This window comes from Sapajus apella, unplaced genomic scaffold (assembly GCF_009761245.1).
Source record: "Sapajus apella isolate SASKATOON/1434 unplaced genomic scaffold, GSC_monkey_1.0 scaffold22, whole genome shotgun sequence".
NCBI lineage: Eukaryota > Metazoa > Chordata > Mammalia > Primates > Cebidae > Sapajus > Sapajus apella.
In genome coordinates, this window is record NW_022436962.1 from 298,273 (window position 1) to 318,391 (window position 20,119).

The 20,119-nt window shown below is 39.2% G+C and overlaps 1 pseudogene across 1 annotated transcript in view; it reads left to right on the top strand.

The window, feature by feature from the left end:
- The first annotated feature begins 234 nt into the window (after positions 1–234).
- LOC116559062 overlaps positions 235–20,119 on the top strand; it is a 34,438-nt pseudogene continuing 14,553 nt past the window's right edge. The window contains exons 1-2 of the transcript XR_004272284.1: positions 235–299; positions 13,292–13,528. The product of XR_004272284.1 is annotated as an uncharacterized LOC116559062 (transcript). The remainder of the gene's footprint in view (positions 300–13,291; positions 13,529–20,119) is intronic.

Here is a 20,119-nt window from a genome sequence, read left to right on the forward strand (position 1 = left end):
AATGACAGAGTAAGAAACAATTCCTCAGTGATGGAGTTCATAGGAGACACTGCATAGTATTTACTGACATTCAGTATATTTGTCTGGGTCATGCTACAATAAGCTACAATATAAATGATCATGTCACTAGTGAAAAACAAATTGAGGGACCACAAAAAGAATAAACTCCAGATATTGTAATTTTTGAATTTATGTTTAAATCTCACCAACCAGATGGTGTAGGGACTGATGACGATGGCCTGGAGCACACTCAGGATGCAGGTGGTGCTGATGGGAAGGCCCCTTATCACCCTGCACATGTAAAACAGAGCCTGACATGTGAAGTTATTCAGAAAATTTAGTGACTCAAACATGTCTGGAGACAAAAATTCCACTGCAGTGAAGATCATGACTATGTGGACAAAGTGACAGATAATCAGGTCATGGGGCTTAAGCCTGTGACCCTGAAAGAATGTGAAGGTATAAAAGAGAAAGAGAAATGTGTGGGCTGAGATTTCAATAATACATTGAAAAATAGGCATTTATTAAAGATAACATAAGTAAAAGTTTATTTTTTTGATGGTTGATTTTTTAAATAGCATTTTAGGTTTTGGGGTACATGTAAAGAGCATGCAAGATTGTTGCATAGGTACACGCATGGCAGCGTGATTTGCTGCTTTCCTCCCCATCACCTATACCTGGCATTTTTCCCCATGTTATCCCTCCCCAACTCCCCAGCCTCCACTGTCCCTCCCCTATTTCCCCTCAACAGACCCCCGTGTGTGATGATCCCCTCCCTGTGTCCACGTGTTCTCTTTGTTCAACAATGTAAAAGTGTATTTATCTGGATGGTATAGGAGAAACATATTTTGTATATCTGAAAGAAAACATCAATAGACATCATATTACCAATGTCCTTTTCAGTGTTCAAAATGAGTACCATCATCATTATTTAAATTTCAACCATGTATTCTTGCTTAATCCTATCTTATATAAATTCTCAATTATGTATCTCCTTATGTATTTTTTAAACAAGATGATACACATAATGAACACATTTACAACTATGTATTTTATATTTCTGATGCACCTTAGCTTCCTGTTTATAAATCAATACCATATGATTCTGTGTTTTCTCACTTTATATTTAGTAACCAAAACAGAAACAGGAATATTAAATAAATGGTATTTGTAAATTAAATTGAATGTAATTTATGTGGATGTGAAAGAATCATTAAAACAACTAAAAAATATCCAGGTTAGCTTTTCCCAGAACGTGTCACTTTGATAAAATGTATTCTTTATTTTTTTAATATGTGTATATATATATATATTTATTTATATATGTATGTGTATATATATATATATATTAATATGTGTATATATATATAATATGTGTATATATATATATATATTTTTTTTTTTTTTTGCTGTACTCTAAGTTCTGGGGTGCATGTGCAGGTCTTGAAGGATTGTTGCATAGGTACACACACGCCATGGTGGTTTGCTGTCTCTATCCTCACATCATCTACATTAGGCATTTCTCCCAGTGTTATCACTCCCCAACTTCCCCGCCCCCCCACTGTCCCTCCTGTAGGCCTCCATACTGCAACAGACCCCAGTGTGCAATGCTCCCCACCCTGTGCCCATATGTTCTCATTGTTCAACACCTGCCTATGAGTGAGAACATGCAGTGTTTGGTTTTCTATTCTTGTGTCAGTTTGCTGAGAATAATGGTTTCCAGATTTATCCCTCCCTACGAAGGACATAAACTCATCGTTTTTGATGGCTGCATAGTATTCTATGGTGTATATGTGTCACATTTTCTTTATCCAGTCTATCATCAATGGGCATTTGGGTTGGTTCCAGGTTTTTGCTATTGTAAACAGTGTCGCAATGAACATACGTGTGCATAAATCAGTCTCTTATAATAGACCGATTTATAATCCTTTTGGTATATACCAGCAATGGGATTTCTGGGTCAAATGGAATTTCTATTTCTAGGTCCTTGAGGAATTGCCATACTGTCTTCCACAATGGTTGAACTAATTTACACTCCCACCAACAGTGTAAACAACAACCTATTTCTCCACATCCTCTCCAGCATCTGCCTCCAGATTTTTTAATGATTGCCATTCTAACTGGTGTGAGATGGTATCTGAATGTGGTTTTGATTTGCATTTCTCTAATGACTCATGATGATGAGTATTTTTTCATATGTTTGTTGGCCTCATATATGTCTTCTTTTCAAAAGTGTCTTTTCATGTCCTTTGCCCACTTTTGAATGCGGTTGTTTGCTTTTTTTCTTGTAAATCTGTTTTATTTCTTTGTAGGCTCTGGATATCAGCCCTTTGTCAGATGAGTAGATTGCAAACATTTTTTCCCATTCCGTTGATTGCCAGTTCACTCTAATGATTGTTTCTTTTGCTGTACAGAAGCTCTTAAGTTTAATTAGATCCCATTTGTCTATTTTGGCTTTCATTGCCATTGCTTTTGATGTTTTAGTCATGAAGTCCTTGCCCATGCCTATGTTTTGAATGATTTTGCCTAGGTTTTCTTTTAGGGTTTTTATGTTTTAGGTCTTATGTTTAAATCTTTAATCTATCTGGAGTGAATTTTAGTGTAAGGTGTGAAGAAGGGGTCCAGGTTCAGCTTTCTGCACATGGCTAGCCAATTTTCCCAGCATCATTTATTAAACAGGGAATTCTTTCCCCATTGCTTGTTTTTGTCGGGTTTGTCAAAGATCAGATGAGTGTAGATGTGTGGTGCTACTTCCGAGGCCTCTGTTCTGTTGCATTGGTCTATATCTCTGTTTTAGTACCAGTACTGTGCTGTTTTGATTGCTGTAGCTTTGTAGTACAGTTTGAAGTCAGGTAGCGTGATGCCTCCAGCTTTGTTCTTTTTGCTTAGGATTGTCTTGGCTACGCAGTCTCTCTGTTGGTTTCATATGAGGTTTAAAGTGTTTTTTTTTTCCTAGTTCTGTGAAGAAGGTCAAGGGTAGCTTGATGGGGATAGTATTGAATCTATAAATTACTTTGGGCAGTTCGGCCATTTTCCTGATACTGATTCTTCCTAACCATGAGCATGAAATGTTTTTCCATCTGTTTGTGTCTTCTCTTATTTCCTTGAGCAGTGGTTTGTAGTCCTCACTGAAGAGGTCCTTTACATCCTTTGTTATTTGTATTCCTAGGCATTTGATTCTCTTTCTAGCAATTGTGAATGGGAGTTCACTCATGATTTGGCTGTTTGTCTGTTGTTGGGGTATAGGAATGCTTGTGATTTCTGCACATTGATCTTTTATCCTGAGACTTTGCTGAATCTGCTGATCAGCTTAAGGAGATTTTGGGCTGAGACAATGGGGTATTCTAAATATACAGTCATGTCATCTGCAAATAGAGACAATTTGACTTCCTCCTTTCCTAATTGAATATGCATTATTCCCTTTTCTTGCCTGATTGCTCTGGCTAGAATTTCCAATACTATATCAAATAGGAGTGGTGAGAGAGGGCATCCTTGTCTAGTGCCAGATTTCAAAGGGAATGCTTCCAGTTTTTCCTGTTCAGTATTGGCTGTGGGTTTGCTGTAAATAGCTTTTATTATTTTGAGGTATGTTCCATTGATACCTAGTTTATTCAGGGCTTTTAGCATAAAGGGCTGTTGAATTTTGTTGAAAGCCTTCTCTGCATCTATTGAGTTAATCATGTGTTTTTTGTCTTTGGTTCTGTTTATGTGATGGAATTACATTTATAAACTTGCATATGTTGAACCTGCCTTTCATCCCCAGGATGAAGCCTACTTGATCGTGATGGATAAGCTTTTTGATGGGCTGTTGCAATCGGTTTGCCAGTATTTTATTGAAGATTTTTGCATCAATGTTCATCATGGATATTGGCCTGAAGTTTTCTCTTTTTTTTTGAGTCTCTGCCAGGTTTGGGTATCAGGATGATGTTGGTCTCATAGAATGAGTTAGGAAGGATTCTCTCTTTTTGTATTGTTTGGAATAGTTTCAGAAGGAATGTGGTACCAGCTGCTCTTTGTACATCTGGTGGAATTCAGCTGTAAACCCATCTGTACCTGAACTTTTCTTGGTTGGTAGGCTATTAATTGCTGCCTCAACCTCAGCCCTTGATATTGGTCTATTCAGCGTTTCAAATTCTTTCTAGTTTAGTCTTGGGAAGTTGCAAGTGTCCAGGAATTTATCCATTTCTTCCAGATTTACTGGTTTATGTTCATAGAGTTGTTTGTAGTAATCTCTGATGGTAGTAGATTTCTGTGGAATTGGTGGTGCTATCCCTTTATCATTTTTTATTGCATCTATTCGATTCTTCTCTCTTTTCTTTTTTGTTAGTCCGGCTAGGGGTCTGTCGACCTTGTTGATCTTTGCAAAAACCAGCACTTTACTTATTCATTTTTTGAAGGGTTTCTTCTGTCTCTGTCTCCTTCAGTTCTGTTCTGATCTTAGTTATTTCTTGTCTTCTGCTAGCTTTTGAGTTTTTTTTTAATCTTTCTCCTCTTGCTCTTTCAATTTTAATAATGGGGTGATGATTTTAGATCTTTCCTTACTTCTCATGTGGGCATTTATTGCTATAAATTTTCCTCTAGACATTGCTTTAAATGTGTCTCAGAGATTCTGGTATGTGTGTCTTCATTCTCTTTGGCTTCAAAGAACATCTTTATTTCTGCCTTCATTTCATTGTTTATCCAGTTGACATTCAGAAACCAGTTCAGTTTCCATGTAGTTGTGCAGTTCTGAGTGAGTTTCTTAATCCTGAGTTCTAATTTGATTGTACTGTGGTATTAGAGAGTATTTCTTATGATTTCCAATCTTTTGTATTTGCTGAGGAGTGGTTTACTTCCAATTATGTGGCCAATTTTAGAGTAAGTGTGATGTGGTGCTGAGAATAATGTATATTCTGTGGATATGGGGTGGAGAGTTCTGTAGTTGTCTATTAGGGCCGCTTCATCCAGATCTGCATTCAAGTCCAGGATATCTTTGTTGATTTTCTATCTCATTGATCTGTCTAATATTGACAGTGGAGTGTTAAATTCTCCCACTATTATTGTGTGGGAGTCTGTCTATTTGTATGTTGTTAAGAAATTGCTTTATGTATCTGGGTGCTCCTGTATTGAGTGCATATATATTTAGGATAGTTAGCTCTTCTTGTTGCATTGATCCTTTTACCATTATGTAATGCCCTTCTTTGTCTCTTTTTATCTTCGTTGGTTTCAAGTCCATTTTATAACAGACTAGAACTGCAACCCCAGCTTGGTAAATCTTCCTCCCCTTTTTTTTTTTTTTTTTTTTTTTGAGTCTCTGTGTGTCTTTGCTTGTGAGATGGGTCTCCTGAATATAGCACATTGATGGGTCTTGACTTTTAATCCAGTTTGCCAGTCTGTGTCTTTTGATTGGGACAAAATTTACATTTACATTTAACATTTACATTTACATTTAACATTAATATTGTTATGTGTGAATTTGATCCTGCCATTTTCTTACTGGCTGGTTGTTCTGCCCGTTAGTTGATGCATTTTCTTCATTGTGTTGTTGGTCTTTACCATTTGGTACATTTTTGCGATGGTTGGTACTAGTTGTTCCTTTTCCTGTTTAGTGCTTCCTTCAGAAGCTCTTGTAAGGCAGGTCTGGTGGTGACAAAATCTCTCAGTAATTGCTTGTCTGTAAAGGATTTTATTTCTCCTTCACTTATGAAGCTTACATTGGCTGGATATGAAATTCTGGGTTGAAGGTTCTTTTCTTTAAGGATGTTAAATATTGGCCCCCACTCTCTTCTGGCTGGTAGGGTTTCCCCCGAGAGATCCACTGTGAGTCTGATGGGCTTCCCTTTGTGGGTGACCCGACCTTTCTTTCTGGCCTCCCTTAGCATTTTTTCCTTCATTTCAACCCTGGTGAATCTAATGATTATGTGCCTTGGGGTTGCTCTTCTTGAGAATTATCTCTATGATGTTCTCTGTATTTCCTGTATTTGAATGTTGGCCTGCCTTGCTAGGTAGGGGAATTTCTCCTGGTTAATATGCTGAAGAGTGTTTTCCCAGCTTGGATTCATTCTCCTTCAGGTACACCAATCAAGAATATGTTAGGTCTTTTAACATAATCCCATATTTCTTCGAGGCTTTGTTCATTTCTTTTCACTCTTTTTTCTCTTTTCTTTCTTTCTCTTTTTATTTCATTGAGTTGCTCTTCAGTCTCTGAGATCCATTCTTCTGCTTGGTTGATTCAGCTATTAAAATTTGTGTATGCTTTGTAAGTTATTGTGCTGTGTTTTTCAGTTCCACCAAGTCATTTATATTCTTCTCTAAGCTGCTTATTCTCATTAGCATTTTGTCTAACATTTTTTCAAGGTTTGTAATTTCTTTGCATTGGGTTAGAACTTGTTCCTTTAGCCCAGAGGAGTTTGTTATTATCCACCTTCTGAAGCCTGTTTCTGTCAATTCATCAAACTCAATCTCCATCCTGTTTTGTTCCCTTGCTGGTGAGGAGTTGCAATCTGTTGCAGAAGAGGTGTTATGGTCTTTGATGATTTCATCCTTTTTTGCACTGGTTTCTTCCCATCTTTGTGGGTTTATCTACCTTTGATCTTTGTAGTTCGTGATTTTGGATGTGATCTCTGAGTGGACATCCTTTCTGTTGATGTTGAAGCTATTTCTTTGTGTTTTTTAGTTTTCCTTCTAACAGTCAGGCCCCTCTGGTGTATGAGGTGGGTTTTTTTGGTTTTACAGGGGACAAGGAGCTGCTTGAGGAGGCAGTCTGTCTTTTGTCTGCCTGCAGAGGAGCTGCTGGGCTGTCTCAGACTCAGCCCTGCTGCTGCGTAGGCTTCCTTTTGCTTTTGTTTGCACAGGTGAGATTAGACCCACCTTCGCAATGATGGATGCCCTTCCCACCACCGAGTGCAATCATCCTGGGTCGAGGTTGATCTGATGTGCTGGCTGGGAAACTCTCAAGCAAGAGGGCTGTAGTTTGCTGGGTTTTGTGGGGGTGGGATCTGCCATGCTGTATCACCTATTTCCCTGATTTCAGCTCTCCCTCTTTCTGGGGGGCAGGTAGATCTGTTGAACAGGCATTCTCAATGCTAACTAAAACCACCACCCAGTTCTGTGCAGACAACTCATGGCAACCTGCTGGCCAGAGCTGTTGCTCACATCTGTGCTGGCAACTCATGGAGCTTCTCAGCCTGGTGGCATTCTCCTGGACTGTGGGTTGCAAAGGGCATGGGAGAAGCATAGTATCTGAACTAGAGAGCTGAGGGTGTAAAGTCCCCTATCCTCTGGTCAGTTGCACTTCCCAGGTGGGGCAGCACACTGCCCTGCCTTGGTTCACCCTCCCTGGGCTACACCCACTGTCCAGCCAGTCTCATTGAAATGAACCTGGTACCTCGGTTGGAAATGCAGAGATCACTAGTCTTCTGCTTCTCTCTCTCACTGGGAGCTGCACTCTCAAGCTGTTCCTGTTAAGTCATCTTGGTGGGAGTCTCCTCTTTATTATTTTTTTTTCATGATATTTGACACATATAATTTTTTTCAGCAGTGTATTCGCAATCTTAATTTCATCTACAACCGTATTTTTTCTTTGTAATAAATTTTAATATATTCTAGTATCTGGGAATTAGAATTAGAATTTTTTTTTTAAGAGAAGGGTATTTTTCTATTTACCCAAACTCATTTTACATATGCAAAAATATCTTCAGTATTCATTACTAAATTAGAAAAAGTGGATATTGAAAAGTTTTCAATATTGGTAATAAGGCTTTAATTATTTATTTATTAGCTGATGATGAGAAAAACCAAAATGGTTCGGAATAAAGTTCATGGTTAATAGTGAAGATGAAGACGGTGTTATTAACACTGCAGAAAAAGTGCCTGTAGATGACCTGGTGAAAATGTGTGATTAAAATGTGTGATTGGCTTCTTGAAGAACTAGAGTGACTACGTTCATAACAGAAAAAAAAATCATGTCAGTTTGCAAAACTCAAGGAGAAACTTTTAGGCAAATCTCATTGATAATAAGGCAAATAACTTTGAAGGAAAAATTTTAAATAGTCATCAAGTAGAATGCCTCCTCATTTTTAAAGGACTCATCTCTTGGTCCCTTAACTGTTTCTGATGTTTTTTTTTTTTTCATCTAAAAAGTGCAGTGTACAGTAAACACTTAATTAAAATAGAGTATTTTACTCTTATACATGCAGGCTGAAATTCTGCTATTGATTGTTGTTGCTGTTGTTCAACAGCTAATATAGGTATTCTGGTAATTCTACTGTGCTGCTTAGTTACCACAAACACATTATTTTTCACGGTAATAGTTTATGTCATAATTTTTATTGTTTATTATATATGTGCTAATAAGTTTAAGGAAATGATTGCTTATTACTGGTATATAAACTCAGAGTCAGAAATAACGATGATGAAAAAAAAACTGAGATTGTCCAAATAGGTGGTTAATATAGTAATATCTTTGCTTTCCCAGGGTTTTATGTACACAAATTTTGCTTTACAAAAAAATATTAAAATATTGTACAAAGTTGACTTCAGTCTAAGTGTATAAGGTGTATATAAAATATAAATAATTTTTTACATTTTGACTTGTGTTATTCATAACATATCTAGTAATGTACCTAAAATATTCCAAAATTCAAAAAACTTTAACTTCAAAACACTTTGAGTCCCAAGCGTTTTGGTAAGAGATACCCAATCTGTATATAGTAATAAATTATCTTACAGAAACACACCAAGTAACAAGTACTCACAAGAAATAGAATGTTACAAACCCTCATGAGGCCCCCTCACATTCTCCTCTCAAATTTTGCCCTCCCTTACAAAATAATAACAAATATTCTAACTTACAATTTTTTGCTTGTTTATAAACTTTATTTAAATAGAATTATAAATAATGTACTGTTTTATTTCAGTCTAATTTTTCTTTCTTTTTTTAGAAGTTCAACCTTTATTTTTGATTCAGGAAGTACACATGCAGGTTTGTTGCATGGATGTGTTGTGTGATGCTGCGGTTTGAAACATGATTGATTGATTCTATCCCCCAGGCAGTAAGCATAGTGCCAAATAGGTAGCTTTCCAGCCCTTGCACCTCTCCTGGCCTCCCACTCTAGAACTCAGCAGTACTCAAGGATTTTTCACACCTTTATGTTTGTCTGTCTCCAATATTTATCTCCCACTTATAAGTGAAAACATGTGGTATTGGGTTTTCTGCTTTTGTGCTTGTTCACTTAGGATCATGGCCTCCAGCTGCATCGATGTTGCTGCAAAGAATATAATTTTGTTTTTATAGTTGTGTAGTAGTTCATAGTACATATGTGCCAGATTTAAAAAATTCAATTTATTGATGGTCACCTAGATTGATTCTATATCAATTCCATTCACTATGTCATTCCATTTCACTATTCCTATTGTGAATAGTGCTGCAATAAACATACAAGTCAATGTGGGTTGCTTTTTTTTTTTTTTTGAATGATTTATTTTCCTTTGGGTAGGTACCAAGTAATAGAACTGCTGGCTTTAATACTTAAGTTCTTTAAGAAGTCTTCAATCTACTTTTTACAGTGGCTGAACTAATTTACATTCCCATTAATTGTGTAAATGTGCCCTTTTGTCTATGGCCTTACCAGCATGCACTGTTTTTTTAAAACTATTATTAAAAATCCATTCTGACTAGTGTGAGACGGTATTTTATTTTACTTTTGATATCCATTTCTCCGATGACTAGCAATGAGTAGTTTTTATGTGTGTTGGCTCTTTGTATATCCTTTTTTGAAAAGTGTCTGCTCATGTCTTTTGCCAACTTTTTAATGAGATTGTTTTATCCTGGTTGGCTTACCTAAGTTTCTTATAGATTCTGTATATTAGATCTTTTTCAGATGCACAGAGTTTATAAACATTTCATTCCATTCTCTGGGTTATATGTTTAAACTCTTTGATCATTTCTATTGCTCTGTAGAAGCTCTTTAGTTTACTCAGGTCACACAGTCAATTTTTGTTTTTGTTGCAACTGCTTTTGAAGATGTAGTCATAAACTGTGCCAAGGCCAATGTCCAAATGCTGTTTTCTAGGTCATTTTTCCCTAAGGTTTTTATAGTTTGAGATCCCACTTTGAAATCAATTCAAGATTTTAATTCATCTATAATTATTTTCAATGTGGTGAATAGCCAATGGTCCATTTTATTTTTCTTTATATGGCTAGCCAGTTATTACAGCACCACTTATTGACTAGGGAGTCCTTTCCTCATAACTTATTTTACTGACTTTGTCAATGTTCAGATGGTTGTAGATGGGTAGATTTATTTTTATGTTCTCTATTCTATTCCATTGGTCTATTGTCCATTTTTCTACAAGTACTATGCTGGTTTTGGTTACTGTACCCTTATAGTCTAAAGTCAGGTAATGTAATGAGCCCAGCTTCTTTCTGTTTGCTTATCCAATTGCTTTGGCAATTTGTGCTTCTTCTTTAGCTCCATATGAATTTTAGAATACTTTTTTCTAAATATTTGAAAAATGACATTGGTAGTTTGACAGAAAAAGCATTGAATGGGTAGATTGCTTTGGGCAGCAGTATGACAATTTTAACTATACTGGTTCTTTCAATCCATGGGCATGAAATGTTTTGCCATTTGTTCATGTCATCTATGATTCTTTTCAGCAGTGTTTTGTAGTTTTTCTTGTATAGATATTTTACCTTTCAGTTAGATGTAGTCCTAATTATTTCATTATTTTTGTGGCTGTTATAACTGGAATTGCATTCTTAATTTGGCTGTCAGCTTGAATGTTACTGATGTATCATTTTACATCCTAAAACTTTACTGAAGGCATTATCAGTTCCAAGAGGCTTTTTATAGAGTCTCAGGGTTTTCTAGGTATAGAATCATATTGTCATTGTAGAGAGATAATCTGACTTCTTGTCCTAGTTAGATGCTTTCTATTTTTTTCTTTTGCCTGGTTGTTCTCACTAGAAATTACAATTTAACTGTGTTTGCAAGTTTTGTACATAGTTTTAATGAATCTGTAATTTTTCAACTTCTGTATAGTATCTCCTTGTAAAAATATATAGCCTATTTTACTAATCTTTTCTATTATTGATGCCCATTTTTGTTATTTCCAATTTGAAGCTGTACCAAATAACAATGCTTTAAACATTTTTTCTGCATAGTAAACACATGTAGGCATTTCTATGGGGCGTAAACCTAAGCGTGGAATTGTGGACTCATAGTGCCCTTACATACATCATTAAAAGATAGTACCCAAGAGTTTTCTAAAATGGTTGTAACAGTTTACACATACAGCAGTGTAAGTTCCAGTTGCTTTACATCCTCACCAACAAAAAATTGATTTTGTCAGTTTTATTGTATTGTAATTACTACATGATGGTATCACATTATAGTTTTAATTTGCATTTTTCTGATGTGTATGGATGTGGAGATACTCACTGCTCTGTTGTGTCTCTTTTGTAACACACATAAAGTCCAAATGTGTGGGTCTGAGTTGGATGCTCTGATTTTTCTAGTTTTCTTTGTGCCTATTCTTACATTACTACCATACACAGCTTTCATTACTAGAGCTTTAATCTAAGTCTTAGTATTTGGCATTTTAAGGCCTCAAATGTTGTTTTTCATCAGGGTAGTCTTAACTGTTCTATGTTTATGTTAACTGTAAAATTGACTACCCAGTTTTTACAAAGTTTTTGCCAAAATATTTTATTAAGAATGTATAAACCTGTAAGTTAATCTGGGAGAAGTTTCATTTTAGTAATACATAGCAACAAAACAAAACACACAAAAAAAATTTCAAACCAGACTAAAACAAAACACCTTAATAAAAACAAAAAAATAACTGGGGATGAATATCTGCAATTTATATCACAAAGGTGCCCACATCTCCATTCTAAAGAGAGAACTTAGAAATTGGTTTAAAATATAGCAAAATACATTAGCTCACAGTTCACAGAAAAAATAAATTTAAACAGCTGTAAACACATGAACATATTCTCAAGTTCAGTCGTAATCAAAATTAAATATTTGACAACACATTCTAAAGCTTGAGAGAAATAAAAAAAGTGTTTTTCTCTTCTCCAGGCCCACGGGTCCAGTGCCTTGTGCCCCTTCATTGTAATGGAGGTTGCCATGGGCTCTCCAGGAGATGGGGGTGGCTATTTAGCAGGTGGTGGGTAAAGGTGGGGTATCCTTAAAACCAGCTTAAGATCAGAGACCTTGGTCAATTGCACTGTAATCAGCTGGCTCAGGAAAGAAAACCTAGCTTTCCAGAGCTCTATGTCTATTTGTACTGGGCATGTCAAAAGGCCTGAGAACCCATGGACATCCAACCCACCCCACTCCAATATATCCAGTATTGAGGAGTCTGACACCATGTTCTCATTGAGCATATGCTTATGCAGTTTTACATTCAATATTTTATTACATTCCAATTAGGAAACCGAGGCCCTAAAAGAGTCAGGAACTGATGCAGAGTTCAGAAGGTGGGTCCAAACCTCTAGAGAGGGCTCTAGGTTCCTATACCTTGGCTCAACCAAGGATGTGTAGCTAGAAAACCTATCAGGTTTTCTTTGGAAATTAGAGCCCCTGGCTACACATCCAGGGGCGTGGATAATAAGCAGATTCAGGGTTCTGCTTCACCTGGGGTCTGCTCCAGGTCAGTTGCAAGAGGACAGAACTGGGGTTCAGCCATCTACCTCTGTGGGCACCTAGAAGTAAAATGAGCTAGGCTCCGCCTCAACCTAATGTAGGCAATGGCTACAGTAAAGCCTGTTTCCTTCCTTATAAATAAGGGTACCTAAAGTGGGTGACCTCGAAGTTTTATTATACTTATAAGTGCCTGCCAGCTTTGGTTCTTTGTTGGTGAACCAACACACTTTGCTCTGTGACTCTGAAAAAATGCTTCCACTCAGCCAGGTGCAATGGCTCATGCCTGTAATTCCAGCACTTTGGGAGGCCGAGGTGGGCAGATCACGTGAGGTTGGGAGTTCAGACCAGCCTGACCAACATGGAGAAACCCCATCTCTACTACAAACACAAAAAATTAGCCAGGCATGGCAGTGCTTGCCTTTAATCCCAGATATTTGGGAGGCTGAGGCAGGAGAATCACTTGAACCCAAGAGGCGGAGGTTGCAGTGAGCCAAGATCACACCATTACACTTCAGCCTAGGCAACAAGAGTGAAACTCCATCTCAAAAAAATAAAATTGGAGGAGATCCAAGATGGCCGTTTAGGAACAGCTCAGGATTGCAGCTCCCAGTGAAAGCGCAGAGGGTGAGTGGATGCCGCGTTTTTATTGCCCACAGACTAGGAAATTCCCGGGCAGAGGAGCTCCACGGTCGCCAGCGCAGCTGTTTCGGCCAGCGCGGCTGTGCCGGCCGGCGCCGCTGCTCTGCCCCGCGCGGCTGCTTTGTCGGCGCCCCGGAGCCGCGGTTCTCCGTACAAAATACACCGGTCCGGGTGCCCTTTTGGCTGGCGATTGGAGCCACGGGAAGTCGCCCATATGCTGGTTCAAAAAGGGGACAGAGCAGAGAACCAGGACAGTAGATTCCAGGGCAAAAAAAAAAAAAAAAAGAAAAAAAAAGCGCCACAAACCTCAGTGCCGCTGTTTAAGCCAGCGCAGTGAGTGGCCGCAGGGGAAAACAAACAGACCCCGGCGCCTCTTCAACAGGCGACTGGAACACCAACTTAAAAAAGGCTCTGAGGCAGGGAGCCAGGCGATCAGGCTCGGCTGGCCCCACCCCCACAAAAGAACAGCAACCAGAAACTCTGGATTGAGAATTTCACAGCAAGCACAGCTGAACCCGGGACAGTCCAGCTCTGTGGGGGAGGGGCGTCCACCATTACCGAGGCAGCCCGCCGTTGCCAAGGCAACCCGCCATTGCTGAGGCAGCCCGCCGTTGCCAAGGCAACACGCCACAGCAGAGACTCCGCCCCAACAGAGGCAGGCCACCATCGCCAAAGCAGTTCTAACTACACCCATATAAACAGGACTGCAGGGAAGTTCACTCGGCAGCGGGGTGCAGCCCACAGCAGCTCAGCAAAGCTGCTATAGGCCGACAGTGACTAGGCTGCCTCCTTGCTGGGCTGGGCAGGTCTGAAGGAAAAAAAGAAAAAAAAAAAAAGAAGGCAGCAGCATAACGGAAACTCATAAATAAAGCCCTAAATCCCTGGGACAGAGCACCTGGGAACAAAAAGCAGTTTATGAGTTCTGCTGCAGCAGACCTAAAAGTACCTGCCCAGCAGCTCTGAATGAACAACAACAGAGCTCACAGCTCACCATTTGAGCTCCTATAAAGAAAAGACCATCTCCTCAAGCAGCTCCCTGACCCCTATATATCCAAAAAGACACCTCATAGAGGAGAGATCAGATTGACACTAGGCGGGTATCCTTCTGGGACAAAGATAGAAGAAGAAGAAAACTGGTAACAACCCTTGCTGTTCAACAGCTGCTGCAGGTGAACCCCAGGCAAGCAGGGCCTGGAGTGAACCTCAGCAGACCTACAGCAGAGGGGCCAGACTGTCAGAAGGAAAACCAAGAAGCAGAAATAACCTCATCATCAACAAACAGAACGTCAATCTGAAAGATTTGAGACCCAATCTGAAAGCCAGCAACTACAAAGTCGACAGGTGGATAAATCCTTAAGGATGGGAAGAAACCGGCGCAAAAAGGATGAAACACCCGAAACCAGAACACCTCTCCTCCTAAAAGGGATCACAACTCCTCGCCAGCAAGGGAACAAGGTTGGATGGAGAATGAGTGTGATGAAATGACAGAATCAGAATTCAGAAGGTGGGTAGTAAGAAACTTCTGTGAACTTAAAGAACATGTTCTAACCAAATGCAAAGAAACTAAGAAACTTGAAAAAAGATTTGACGAAATGCTAACAAGAATGGACAAAATAGAAAGGAATATAAGTGAATTGATGGAGCCGAAAACTGCAACACGAGAACTTCATGAAGCATGCACAAGTATCAACAGCCGAATTGACCAAGAAGAAGAAAGGATATCAGAGGTCGAAGATCAACTCAATGAAATAAAACGGGAAGGCAAGACTGGAGAAAAAAGGGTAAAAAGGAATGAACAAAGTATCCAAGAAATGTGGGACTATGTGAAAAGACCTAATCTACGTTTGATAGGCATACCTGAATGCGACGAAGAGAATGAATCCAAGCTGGAAAATACTCTTCAGGATATTATCCAGGAAAACTTCCCCAACCTAGCAAGGCAGGCAAACATTCAAGTCCAGGAAATACAGAGAACACCACAAAGATATTCGTCAAGAAGAGCAACCCCAAGGCACATAATCGTCAGATTCACCAGGGTTGAAATGAAGGAGAAAATACTAAGGGCAGCCAGAGAGAAAGGTCGGGTTACCCACAAAGGGAAGCCCATCAGACTCACAGCAGATCTCTCAGCAGAAACCCTACAAGCCAGAAGAGAATGGGGGCCAATATTCAACATCCTTAAAGAAAAGAACTTTCAACCCAGAATCTCCTATCCAGCCAAACTAAGCTTCATAAGTGAAGGAAAAATAAAATCCTTTGGGAACATGCAAGTACTCAGAGATTTCGTCACCACCAGGCCAGCTCTACAAGAGCTCCTGAAAGAGGCTCTACACATATAAAGGAACAACAAGTACCAGCTCCACTAAAGGGCAAAACAGCCAGCTAGCACCAAAATGGCAGTATCAAATTCACACATAACAATATTAACCCTAAATGTAAATGGACTAAATGCCCCAATCAAAAGACACACACTGGCAAATTGGATCAAAAGACAAAACCCATCGGTGTGCTGTATCCAGGAAACCCATCTCACATGCAAGGATACACAAAGGCTCAAAATAAAGGGATGGAGGAAGATTTACCAAGCAAATGGAGAGCAAAAAAAAGCAGGAGTTGCAATTCTCATCTCTGATAAATTAGACTTTAAAGCAACAAAGATCATAAGAGACAAAGAGGGACATTACATAATGGTAAAAGGACCAATGCAACAAGAAGAGCTAACGATCCTAAATATATACGCACCCAATACAGGAGCACCCAGATACATAAGGCAAGTTCTTAATGACTTACAAAGGGACTTAGACTCCCACACAATAATAGTGGGAGACTTTAACACCCCATTGTCAACATTAGACAGATCAACCAGACAGAAAATTAACAAGGATAGCCAGGACTTGAACTCAGACCTGGACCAAGCAAACCTAATAGACATTTACAGAACTCTCCACCCCAAATCCACAGAATATACATTCTTCTCAGCACCACATCACACCTACTCTAAAATTGACCACATAATTGGGAGTAAATCACTCCTCAGCAAATGCAAAAGAACGGAAATCGTAACAAACAGTCTCTCAGACCACAGTGCAATCAAGTTAGAACTCAGAATTCAAAAACTAACTCAGAACCGCACAGCTTCATGGAAACTGAACAACTTGCTCTTGAATGTTGACTGGATAAACAATGAAATGAAGGCAGAAATAAAGATGTTCTTCGAAACCAACGAGAACGAAGACACAACATACCAAAATCTCTGGGACACATTTAAAGCAGTCTCTAGAGGAAAATATATAGCAATAAGTGCCCACATGAGAAGCAAGGAGAGATCAAAAATTGACACCCTATCGTCAAAACTGAAAGAGCTAGAGGAGCAAGATCAAAAAAACTCAAAGTCTAGCAGAAGACAAGAAATAGCTAAGATCAGAGCAGAACTGAAGGAGATAGAGACACAAAAAACCCTTCAAAAAATCAATAAATCCAGGAGCTGGTTTTTTGAAAAGATCAACAAAATAGACAGACCACTAGCCAGATTAATAAAAAAGAAAAGAGAGAATAACCAAATTGATGCAATAAAAAACGATCAAGGGGATATCACCACAGATTCCACAGAAATTCAAACCATCATCAGAGATTATTACAAACAACTCTATGCACACAAACTAATAAACCTGGAAGAAATGGATAAATTCCTGGACACATGCCTCCTGCCAAGCCTAAACCAGGAAGAAGCCGAAACCCTGAACAGACCCATAACAAGGTATGAAGTTGAGGCAGCAATTAAGAGCTTACCACCCAAAAAAAGCCCAGGTCCAGATGGGTTCACAGCTGAATTCTACCAGACATACAAAGAGGAGCTGGTACCATTTCTTCTGAAACTATTCCAAACAATACAAAAAGAGGGAATTCTTCCCAAATCATTTTATGAGACCAACATCATCCTGATTCCAAAACCCGGCAGAGACTCAACAAGAAAAGAAAACTTCAGGCCAATATCCATGATGAACATAGATGCAAAAATCTTCAATAAAATACTGACAAGCCAATTGCAACAGCACATCAAAAAGCTTATCCACCATGATCAAGTAGGCTTCATCCCGGGGATGCAAGGCTGGTTCAACATACGCAAGTCTATAAACGTAATTCACCACATAAACAGAACCAAAGACAAAAACCACATGATTATCTCAATTGATGCAGAGAAGGCCTTTGACAAAATTCAACAGCCCTTTATGCTAAAAACACTCAATAAGCTAGGTATCAATGGAACGTATCTCAAAATAATAAAAGCTATTTATGACAAACCAACAGCCAATATCATACTGAATGGGCAAAAACTGGAAGCATTCCCCTTGAAATGTGGCACCAGACAAGGATGCCCGCTCTCACCACTGCTATTCAATATAGTATTAGAAGTTCTAGCCAGAGCAATCAGGCAAGAAAAACAAATAAAGGGCATTCAAATAGGAAAGGAGGAAGTCAAATTGTCTCTATTTGCAGACGACATGATTGTATATCTAGAAGACCCCATCGTCTCAGCCCCAAACCTCCTGAAACTGATAAGCAAGTTCAGCAAAGTCTCAGGATACAAAATCAATGTGCAAAAATCACATGCATTCCTATACACCAGTAACAGACTTAAAGAGAGCCAAATCAAGAACAAACTTCCATTCACAATTGCCACAAAGAGAATAAAATACCTAGGAATACAACTAACAAGGAATGTAAAGGACCTCTTCAAGGAGAACTACAAGCCACTGCTCAACGAAATAAGAGAGGACACAAACAGATGGAGAAACATCCCATGTTCATGGTTAGGAAGAATCAATATCGTGAAACTGGCCATACTGCCCAAAGTAATTTACAGATTCAATGCTATCCCCATCAAGCTACCAATGACCTTCTTTGCAGAACTGGAAAAAACCACCTTAAACTTCATATGGAACCAAAAGAGAGCCCGCATAGCCAAGTCAATTCTAAGCAAAAAGAACAAAGCGGGGGGCATCACACTACCAGACTTCAAACTATACTACAAGGCTACAGTAATCAAAACAGCATGGTACTGGTACCAAAACAGAGATATAGACCAATGGAACAGAACAGAGGTCTCGGAGGCAACACAACATATCTACAACCATCTGATCTTTGACAAACCAGACAAAAACAAGCAATGGGGAAAGGATTCCCTGTTCAATAAATGGTGTTGGGAAAGCTGGCTAGCCATGTGCAGAAAGCAGAAACTGGACCCCTTCCTGACACCTTACACTAAAATTAACTCCAGATGGATTAAAGACTTAAACATAAGACCTAACACCATAAAAACCCTAGAAGAAAATCTAGGCAAAACCATTCAGGACGTAGGTGTAGGCAAGGACTTCATGACCAAAACGCCAAACGCATTGACAACAAAAGCCAAAATAGACAAATGGGACCTAATCAAACTCCACAGCTTCTGCACAGCAAAAGAAACAATCATTAGAGTGAATCGGCAACCAACAGATTGGGAAAAAATTTTTGCAGTTTACCCATCTGACAAAGGGCTGATATCCGTAATTTACAAAGAACTAAAGCAGATTTACAAGAAAAAAACTAACAAGCCCATTCAAAAGTGGGCAAAGGATATGAACAGACACTTCTCAAAAGAAGACATACGTGAGGCCAACAAACATATGAAAAAATGCTCATCATCACTGGTCATCAGAGAAACGCAAATCAAAACTACACTGAGATACCATCTCACGCCGGTTAGAATGGCGATCATTAAAAAATATGGAGACAACAGATGCTGGAGAGGATGTGGAGAAATAGGAACACTTTTGCACTGTTGGTGGGAGTGTAAATTAGTGCAACCATTGTGGAAGACAGTGTGGCGATTCCTCAAGGACCTAGAAATAGAAATTCCATTTGACCCGGCAATCCCATTACTGGGTATATATCCAAAGGATTACAAATCGTTCTACTATAAGGACACGTGTACACGAATGTTCATTGCAGCACTGTTTACAATAGCAAAGACCTGGAACCAACCCAAATGCCCATCGACGATAGACTGGATAGGGAAAATGTGGCACATATACACCATGGAATATTATGCAGCCATCAGAAACGATGAGTTTGGGTCCTTTGTAGGGACATGGATGAACCTGGAAACCATCATTCTCAGCAAACTGACAGAAGAGCAGAAGATCAAACACCGCATGTTCTCACTCATAGGCGGGTGTTGAACAATGAGAACACATGGACACAGGGAGGGGAGCACTACACACTGGGGTCAGTTGGGGGGAAATAGGGGAGGGAGGGTGGGGGGTGGGAAGCTGGGGAGAGATAGCAAGGGGAGAAATGCCAGATGTAGGTGATGGGGAGGAAGGCAGCAAATCACACTGCCACGTGTGTTCCTATGCAACAATTTTGCATGTTCTTCACATGTACCCCAAAATGTAAAATGCAATAAAATAAATAAATGGGAAAAAAAAATAAAAATAAAAAATTAAATTATAATAAAAAAAATGCTTTCACTCTGAAGATCCTTCAAATCAGAGAGGCATGGCCACTCCAGAGGCATCTTATGTAGATAAAGATGGGCTAGAGAAAAATGTGCCAGAGCACTGGACTCTGAGTCTGAAGTCCCGGGAAAATCCCAGTTCTTTTTGTGTTCTTGAGGTCCTCATCTGAAGATGGCAGAAAATAATTTCCCTGGATAAAGGAAGGATGCGTCATGAATAAATAGCACACCCCAAAAGTTGGAGACAATGAGCAATGGAGAATTCCAAGGTCACTCATTGTATGTGGAACCTTCAGATCCTGCTCCTTTGTGCCTTATGATCCTGGGGAGCCGGGGTCTTGAAGAT